Consider the following 9,718-nt stretch of genomic DNA (forward strand, 5'->3'; position numbering starts at 1 on the left):
CCCACATAAAAACAATTTAACACCCAAAACCAACTAACACTTATAGCCAGCCATCTCGTGGTATATATAAACATAAGGCAAATATGCCAATGTATGTATGTATAAACTTCTATCGCTGTTCTATTCAGCTTTTAGCTTTTGAGAAGACATGTTTGCGAATAAAAGGCTAGTCTGGATTACCACTCACAACGGCAAAGTATTATTATTTGTCACAATATTACATGGCGACCGTGACAGGACTGGGAACATTATTTATTTCCAAAAGAAAAACGACTGCGCGTTTTAACGCGGAGTAAAATGATTTGAAAAAAACCGAATATTAATATATTAATATTTCCTGAACAAGGAGAACCATTTACAACGCATGGTAGGCAGGACCGCCAGTAGTTACTTTTCGCTGGTTCTGGCACAGATTTATAGGCTATTGAGCTGTCAAATTAGTGCTAAAAACATGGTTTCCCCCACCCCGAAACCCATTATCAGTCGTCTCCTGTGATTAGGATTCCCCTTAACCACCCCGCAGGCCCTTTTAGTCAGTATGGATTCTGGCACAGAAATAAACCCATAAATTATAGTTTTTAAAATCAGTGCACGTGTTCAAAGAAGTAAGAAAATGTAACGATATGGAAACCGATATACGTTCATGAACGCATCATAATAAAATTGTCAAGTGCATAGTCAAGATTTTTTAGATTTCAGTAAGTAAGGAGAAAAGGGATACAAGTAACGTTGCAGTTATAGTTTTCTGAGAACATGTTTCTAAGATATTTCTAGTAGCTAGAACATACGACAAAGGCTGATTATAATACATCAGTTTTATGTTTAGCTGAATTGATTTTAAAATTGTAAATACTTAAATGCACGGATACTCGGTATGTATGTGTGCGCCTGAGTCAGGTATTCTATAAGTTCCTCCCTCCATTGGTTTTCTGAAAGACATGACCCTTTGCTATCTCTTGGGCGAGTCCACCTGAAAACTCTACCCTCAAGTGTGCGCTCGAGTCTGCTTGTGCGCGGAGGTGCGAACTCACCCCAACCCTCAAGTGTGTGCTGATATCTGCTTGTGCGCGGAGGTGTGGGAATTTATTTTTAAGCGTTTTAATGAAAAGTTGCAGTTTTTAACTTACAATCGAATAAAGCATACTATTGGAAAGGGCTTGAAAAATGCTTTCCAATGACACCAAACACACCAAAAGTAATGTAATGATCTTGGACTCCTATGACCTATACCCGAAATATAGAAATTGGAAAGCATTTTGTCTGAATTCTCTGGATCTGAGCGGAAAAGTCTCCAAGCTACCGGAATTACACAAGCGAACTCTGGAGTTTACCCAATACCGCAAGCTTGAGGTTCCGTTCGTCGTGTACGCCCACTTTGAATGTGTACTGGAGCCCAGAAATATTGAAGTAAGCCCAAAATTATTCAATTTAAACTCTCATATACCTATAGCTTATGCTTATTATATAATATTAAGTGTGCCTTTGATTCTAAGCTACATTAATTTGTAATAAAAACAGGTAGTAACGCACGATCAAATTTTTTAGACTCTCTTGTACAATTTTAAACCAATCATAATGATTCCTGAAGACGAGTTTGAATTTGAGGATTCATTAAATTGTTATATTTGTAAAAAAAAATATTTTTAAATGATAGAGTTAGGGATCATTGCCATTTAACAGGTTTATTTATGGGTGCAGCTCATTCTAAATGTAACTTGGAGTATAGACTATGTAAATTTATACCAGTGTTTTTCCATAATTTTTCTAAGTATGATTATCATTTATTTATTGAAGACTTGGCTAATATTCCTGATAGTATTAATGCAATCCCAGTAAATAAAGAACAATATATTTTTGTGTCCAAAACCATTGTTGGCGAATTAGGTGGACTGTATTTCTTTATTCTAGGATTCGAGTTTATTTCTTAATTATAAGCGGGTTTACAATTTGTTAAGCGGGGTAAGGTGCGAGCGGTTGCGAACGATTTCTAACGAGTCAAAAACTATATATATTAAGCGGTGCAGGTTGCAATCGGTTGCAAGCGAGTCCAAAACTATATATATAAGCGGGGCAAGTTAAAAGCGGTTGCGATCGATTATTAACTATTTATTAAGCGGGGCAAATTACAAGCGGTTGCGATCGATTATTGACTATTTATTAAGCGGGCAAATTACAAGCGGTTGCGATCGAGTCAAAATCTATAACAACAACTGCCGAAAAAACGTGCAGAAAAGATAATGCAGAAAAACGCGTGATACTGCAATACCTATGCAAATTTACTGCAATTTCGTCTATGCGTGTGAGCTTCAAGATTTGAGTCGAAAAACAAAACAATGATGTGCATTTATCTAGCTACGATTTGACAATAATACAATAATGAGCATTTAACTAGGTGCGATTTGACAATAATGCAACAATGAGCATTTAACCGAACTATTCAACAACATACCTGCCCCCTAAACGACGGTTCAGTTCAAAGGAAGAGAAAATTCGTAATGGGGCCTCTGACCCTGCCCAGGATGAAGTTGAACGACTCGTCCCAACACAAGATGGCTATCTCTAGCAGGAAGAGTATAAGTCCCAGTAGCGTGGAGACGGCCCACGCTGTTTCAATGTACCAATGCAGACGCTCGTGCGGAGATTCATGGACCAGGGAAATACTGTGCAGATTACACACCGTCTCGATGTTTGGCAGGATGCAGGTGCTGATCATCAGGGCCAGCATGTGCACCGCCACCAGGAGGGTGGTGCAGATGGCGAAGCCTATCACCAATCCCGGTGGTACACTTGTGTCGGGATCCCGTTGCACTTCCACCATTGCCACCATGGCAAATCCTGAGAGCAGGGCTGATATTTTACTGGAAGCCTTGAGCTTGGCCCGACTCAGCTGAAGTTTCCTCCAGGATAGATACGTGGGCGAGTGGAGATCCTCGCCGGACTGCGACATGCTGCTGCTGGCGGTGCGGTGATGTCCGCGCGACTGAAAGCGGTAGGATTGATTCTGTTGGTAGGTAGGCAACTGAAAGGGCGGCGGCTGGGCCGCTAATGAGGGCGATGCTTTATAGGATAGTGGTGCGAGTGATCCTAGTGGCGCTATTGGTGCTACTGCTGAAGCTGCTGCCGCTGAAGCTGCTATCGCTGAAGCCGCGAATGCTGGCGAGCCGTCTCGCTGCGCAGTCAAACGTCTCGTTTGCGGCGAATTTGAATTGAACTGGCTGTGATAGAGGTACCGCGACGACCTAAGATTGTCCAGTTGGTGAGCGGGCAGCTGGGTGGTCTGGTGGGACTAATGGTGGATTTGACTGAGGTTCGGATTTTGGCCCATATGATCGCCGTAGTCGCCGGTTGCCGCTGTGGCTGTAGGCGCCGCCGTATAGGCATCCACACTGGCCGCCAATCTGGCAGTGGCATGCAGAGCGCTCGCCAAGGCCGAAGGTTGCTGCCGAATCCCCTTGCGGTTCGGCTGCGGATGCACCTGTTCCATGTCCATGAAAGAGCGAGCTAGGGAATCCAAATCTTCGTAGGCGTGGTGTACTTGTGCTTTCGTAAATGGTTCGCCACAATCATTATAGCTGCCTGTAATGACCCAACCAAAATTAGTATGTAGTGCTATGGGGTATTCAATACCAAACTCTCGGCGATGTCCACTATAGATTTTCCACAGTTGATCAGCGCCTAAAATAACGTCGATTTTTCCAGGTGATCCAAACGTCGGGTCAGCTAACGGTAAGTTGCGAATTTTGGTCCAGACAGAAGCGATGGATTTGACCTGCTGAGCGGGAATCAAAGAAGTCAGAGAACTCATAATTAGGCCAGAGACCTCCAATGAGGTAGTCGTAGTCCTTGAAAGCAAAGTGAAGCTAGCGCGACCTCGGCTAACTCCAGCCGGGTTAGCACCTAATCCAACAACTGAGATGTGAGCATGCGTGCGTGGAATTCCAATCCGTTGGATAAACGACTCAGCTACCATGGTTATTGTTGATCCAGTATCGAGCAGTATCCTACATGAGGTCTTGTTGCCACATTTGTCAATTACATTGGCTAGAATAGTTGGCAGTAGGGCTTGATTGTTGGCCCTCTCCACAGTATGATGGCTGACAGCAGCAGTATTCATAGCAACATCTGCATCAATCGAAGGAAATATATTAACCTCAGCTGCAGACATATGGGCGGAGGCCAATGGAATCGATCTAGACTCTTCCGGGTGGACTAGCGTGTGATGCTTAGCGTTGCACTGACGGCAAGTTTTCGAAGAATTACAATTCTTGACTTGATGAGATCGACTTAGGCAATTAAAACAAAGCTTAGTATCCCTGGCAAAGGTATGGCGATTTACGACATTTAGGGCTTTGAATGCAGTACATGCGTATATATTGTGCTGTCCTTGACAATATATGCAGTCGCGAAAAGACTGACTTGATCCACTTGCATGATAAGCGGCTTGGCGGCTTCTACTCTGGGCTGGTATTGGGGCTTGTATTACGTGTATATTTTGACAAGACTCCAAAGTATCACAATGCGCAAAAAGAAAAGCGAATAGATCATGTATGGTGACGTCTTCCTTGGACGACACACTGCAGTTTGCCCAAGCTTGTTTGATTTTGGGTCCTAGTTTGGATAGCAAAATATAAATTAGCCATACATCGCGGCTGTCACAGTTCAGCGCGTGTAGGCCTCGAATACATTCGTCGGCAGAGTCAATTACCTTACGTAACTCTGCGATATTCAAATTGTTAGCGGTTGGCAGCGATAGAAAGTTTTGAACAAATGTTCGAGCGATTAGCGTTTTCTTGTTATAACGATTTTCCAATTTTTCCCACGCATCTTGGTAGTTATCATTAGTAACGGAAAGGGCTTCCCCATCTAAATAAGATTTCAGATAATGAAACTTTTGGCACTTGGAAAGCTTTTCGTTATTATTTACTGAGCTTAAGAACAAATCACTAAATTGGCTCCAATCTTCGTATTTGCCAGAAAATGTGGGAGTTCGAATTTTCTCAAACCTTAAATCAGCTGCTCCCGATGAGGTATTCATTCGTTCCAGAAGTTGATTTTGTCCCTCAAATAGACGTTCCACTGTACTTGATAACAAAATGTTTGACTGGTCTTGTCCATGATCTTGACCACCCATCTCATTTATGGCTTTAATAAAGATGGCATGCGCTCTGTAAAACTTGTCCTCGTACTCAGGTATATCCAATCCAGGGTTTTCATATCCCTCCTCCTGGTTATATACCATTAAATCATCGGAGAGGTCCATAAAGTGGTTGAAGGTGGCTACAAGACGATCCAGCTTCAGTTGCAATGTTTCCACATTATTATATTCCTAAGAAAACTCCAAAGCACAGTTAAGGGTACAAGTTATTTGCCCCTTGCAGGCACGACGTTGTTGAATTGCCCGATGCGTTAAAGAGTTCATGACGGCAAACAGCGGATAGTTTGTCTTCTATTATTCACTATTGGGCAGCCATGTTAAAGACCACAAATATTCAGCAATGCATACAAAATGGGTTAATATTAAAAAAGATTCATAGAGGGGTTCGCTTTTTGCAAAAACCTTGGCTAAAGACTTATATTGACTTAAATACTTTACATAGACAGAATGCCAAGAATAAATTTGAAAAAGATTTTTTTTAATTAATGAACAACTCGGTCTATGGGAAAACTATGGAAAATCCGGTAAAACGTGCAGAGGTTAAATTGGTAACTACATGGAAGTCTACAGATGTTCATAAAATCGGTCGGAAAAAACATTGTGCCAAAAATTGAATTTCAAAATTCAATTTTCATAGTGCAACTAAAATAAATGACGAGTTCTATGCCATCCAAATAAAAAAACTTTCTGTGATATTTGATAAGCCAATGTATTTGGGTTTTGCTGTATTGGACTTATCAAAGTGGAAAATGTATGATTTTCATTACCAATACATGAAACCCAAATTTCAAGAAAATTTGGTTTTAAATTACATGGATACAGACTCATTTATCTATACTATAAAAACTGACGATTTTTATAAGGATATTCGTGGTGATATTGAATCAAAATTTGATACATCCGATTATTCAGATAGAAGAATGGATTTAAATAATTTTAAAAAAGTTAATAAAAAGAGGTTAGGATATTTTAAAGATGAGTTGAATGGAAAACCAATGAGTGAATTTATAGGTCTATGCTCCAAAGTTTATAGTTATAAAATAGATGAAGTTGAAAACTCTGTTAATAAAGCAAAAGGTGTGAGTTCCAGAAATTTAACTATGGATCATTATAAAAATGTATTACTCACTGGAACTCCACTATATGGTAGTAGGACAATGTTTAGATCAAGGGCACACAAAATATCAACAAATAGGGTATATAAGTATGTGCTTTATGCTAATGATAGTAAAAGAAAACGTAAACAAAATGAAACAGAGTTTGCAATGTTAAATCACGATGATCATGGTACTCTATCAATAAAACATAAAATGTTAATGGAAAAGGACATTGTGGATAGTATCAATTTCTTAGAACTTGAAAATATATTCTTAAGAGATATAATAAATGGGAGAAATACAGATGTCAATACATTAAATGAACTTAGAGATAAGCAAGTAAACATAGAACAAGAATTATTTTATAAGTCAATTGAATTGGAAATGTTTTATTTGATCGAGATTGTGGTAAATATATATAAAACAAAAATAAATTGTAAAAACATATAATATTTTATTAAAATTGTTAGTATACACATTAAAAAAATTGTACATTTATACATATCTAAATATATTTATTAAATTTAATTATATGTTATAATAAGAAAAAAAAAATAATAATACAAATACAACACAAATAAAAAATAAATATTACATTGTCTTTTAACTTGGTATTTGTACTATAAAATTTCATCTTTATTTACCCAGCTGGCTTCGTCCATTGGAAAGCCAAGCCAGTTTACCAAAACTTTTTTTTTTTTTTTTTTTCGCGACTCCCGTTGCTTAACGTGCAACCCACCTCCCGCCCAACCGACCGAGGGGCGCTGCCGTCTATCGTACGGCTCGGAACACGGGGATAGTACCGAGTGGAATATTAAATAAATATGAGCTAAGTGGTTTAGTAAGACGATTTTTATGTTAGTAGGAGAAGTATTGGATATAATGTTGTAGAGGGTATTGTAACTCGAACATAATACCCTAAATGGTTCATGAAGGGCAAAGTTCGAGCTGCAATGTCTCAAGGATAAGGGAATATAGATTCTAGTGGGTCTAGCGGGCACATTGATGTTTAAGCGACCTATTAGGGCTTGACTATCAATGTCCCCACTAATAAGATTGTTAATAAAAACAACGCCAAGCATTGTCCTACGGTTAGCAAGGGTAGGTAAGTTTATTAGTAATAGTCTGCTTTTATAGGAGGGAAGATGTAAGTTTGCATCCCAATTTTGGCCACGAAGAGCAAATAAGAGAAAGCTTTTTTGAATTGATTCTATACGGTCTTGGTGGACCGCGTACTGGGGGTTCCAGACGCAAGATCCATACTCTAAGATCGGACGAACGAGAGAGACAAATAAAGTTTTGGTTACGTAAGGGTCATTAAATTCTTTCGACCATCTTTTTATAAAACCTAACACACCTCTGGCTTTATTAACCATGGAAAAAATGTGATCGGAAAATGTAAGTTTGGCAGGACACCTAAGTCGTCTACTAGCTTAATTCTATTTAGGGTTACACCACAAAGCGTATAAGTGGATATTAACGGCTTAGAGCGACTGAAGGTCATTACTTTACACTTAGAGCCGTTAAGATTTAATAAGTTTGCAGAGCACCAAAATTGAAAGTTGTTAAGGTCAGATTGAAGTTTTCTCTGGTAGCACGCATCATTATATTGAATACAAAGTTTCACATCATCTGCGTACATTAAAATAAAAGAATTTGTTAAAGCGATTGGAAGGTCATTTATGAATAATGTGAAAAATAGCGGACCTAAATGGCTTCCCTTAGGGACACCGGATGAAGCATAAATCGGACCAGACAAGACATCTTTAAATAAAACACGTTGCGTTCTACCAGTCAGATAACTTTCAACCCACTTAAGAAGATCGCATGGGAATCCGATTAAGTCAAGTTTATGAACTAAAAGTGAGTGATTTACAGAGTCAAATGCTTTACTAAAGTCAGTGTAGATGACATCTGTCTGAAGACTTTTTCGGAACCCAGTAATGACATAAGAGGTCAATTCAAGCAAGTTTGTAGTTGTAGACCGTTGAGCCATAAAACCATTTTGATATGGAGATATTATTGATCTACATTGGTGTTGCAAATGGGGCACAATAATTTTCTCAAAGAGTTTAGGAATTGCTGATAATTTAGAGATACCTCTATAATTACCAGCATCCGAAGTTTTCCCTTTCTTGCGTAAAGGAATGATGAAAGATTCCTTCCAAATTGGGGGAAACGTAGACGTTTTAAGCGAGAGGTTAAACAATTTGAGAAGAGGATTGCAAATGGAAGACGCGCAGTACCTAAGCACACAGCCGGGAACGCCGTCGGGGCCCGGAGAGTAGGTCGGCTTAATACTCTGAAGATCCTTAAGAATACCACTCTTAGATAGAAAAGGTCGCGTGACGAGGTTCGATTGTGGAACACCGTAGACATAAGGCTGCCTAGCGGTTGTCGAAGGTGAATATGTGGTTTGAAAAAACTTGGCGAACATATCGGCTATTGCCTGATCAGATCTCGCCGTTGAGTTCTCAAACGTTAGTGCTGAAGGAAACGTTTTAGGTCTACGCTTAGTCTTAACGAAATTATAAAACTGTTTCGGATCCTGTGTAAATTGGGTCCTACAACGAGCTAAATAATTTTTATAACACTGCGCGTTAAGCACGGTAAAATTTGACCGAGCAATTAAGTATTGAGAGTAACTAAGCGGAGTTCCAGTTTTTAAATATTTTTTCTGAAGCCTGAACTTTATATTTTTTAAGGAGCTTAAGGCCTTGGTATACCAAGGAGGGTTATCCGTTCTGGAAGGGTACCTCATCGGAACACATATATCAAAAATTAGGTTTAATGCATGGTAAAATATGTTTAAAGCTGAAGTCATATCATTGCATGCGTAGAGATCGGACCAGTCAAAATCAGAGATAAGAATATTAAGTTTAAGAAAGTCTGACATGCTAAAACATCGAACCTTTTTGACAGCCCTAGTAGGCTCAGTCGTTTGGAGTGGTCCAACATCGATCGCCAGCTCCAGAGTGGGATGATAAAGATCTTCAGGGCGTGTAAGTGGTGAACCCTAGATATATATACGGAGTCCGAATCTGAGATAAAGCATAGATCGAGTAACCGACCTAAAGAGTTTTTAACATGGTTAATTTGTTCCAGGGTCATGTCTAACATACCTGCAATAAAGTCATTATGTGAGGAAGGTGTTAAAGCTAAACTATTTTCATTTTTTGACCAGTTAATTTGTGGTATGTTAAAATCACCCAGAACCACTAACTGATCTACATCTGATAATAACGTAAAAACGGACTGTATGGCCGCTAGGTGCAACTTATACGTGGATGGGTCGGACTTGGGAGGGATGTAAGAACATGTAATAAATAAAAACCTACCAGGAAGCGCAAGTTTAACACAAATGAATTCGATATCGCCGAATTGAAGGTTAATCTCCTCGGATACAAGTTTAGAGTCGACAGAAATTAACACTCCACCCCCAGATCCGAGTGATCGATCAAGCCTG

The 9,718-nt window shown here is 39.4% G+C and overlaps 1 pseudogene; it reads right to left on the reverse strand.

Moving 5' to 3' along the window:
* Positions 1-2,262: 2,262 nt before the first annotated feature.
* LOC108105570 lies at positions 2,263-3,690 on the reverse strand (annotated as a pseudogene).
* Positions 3,691-9,718: the final 6,028 nt, after the last annotated feature.

The sequence above is a fragment of the Drosophila eugracilis genome, unplaced genomic scaffold (assembly GCF_018153835.1).
Source record: "Drosophila eugracilis isolate 14026-0451.02 unplaced genomic scaffold, ASM1815383v1 contig_736, whole genome shotgun sequence".
Taxonomy (NCBI): Eukaryota; Metazoa; Arthropoda; class Insecta; order Diptera; family Drosophilidae; genus Drosophila; species Drosophila eugracilis.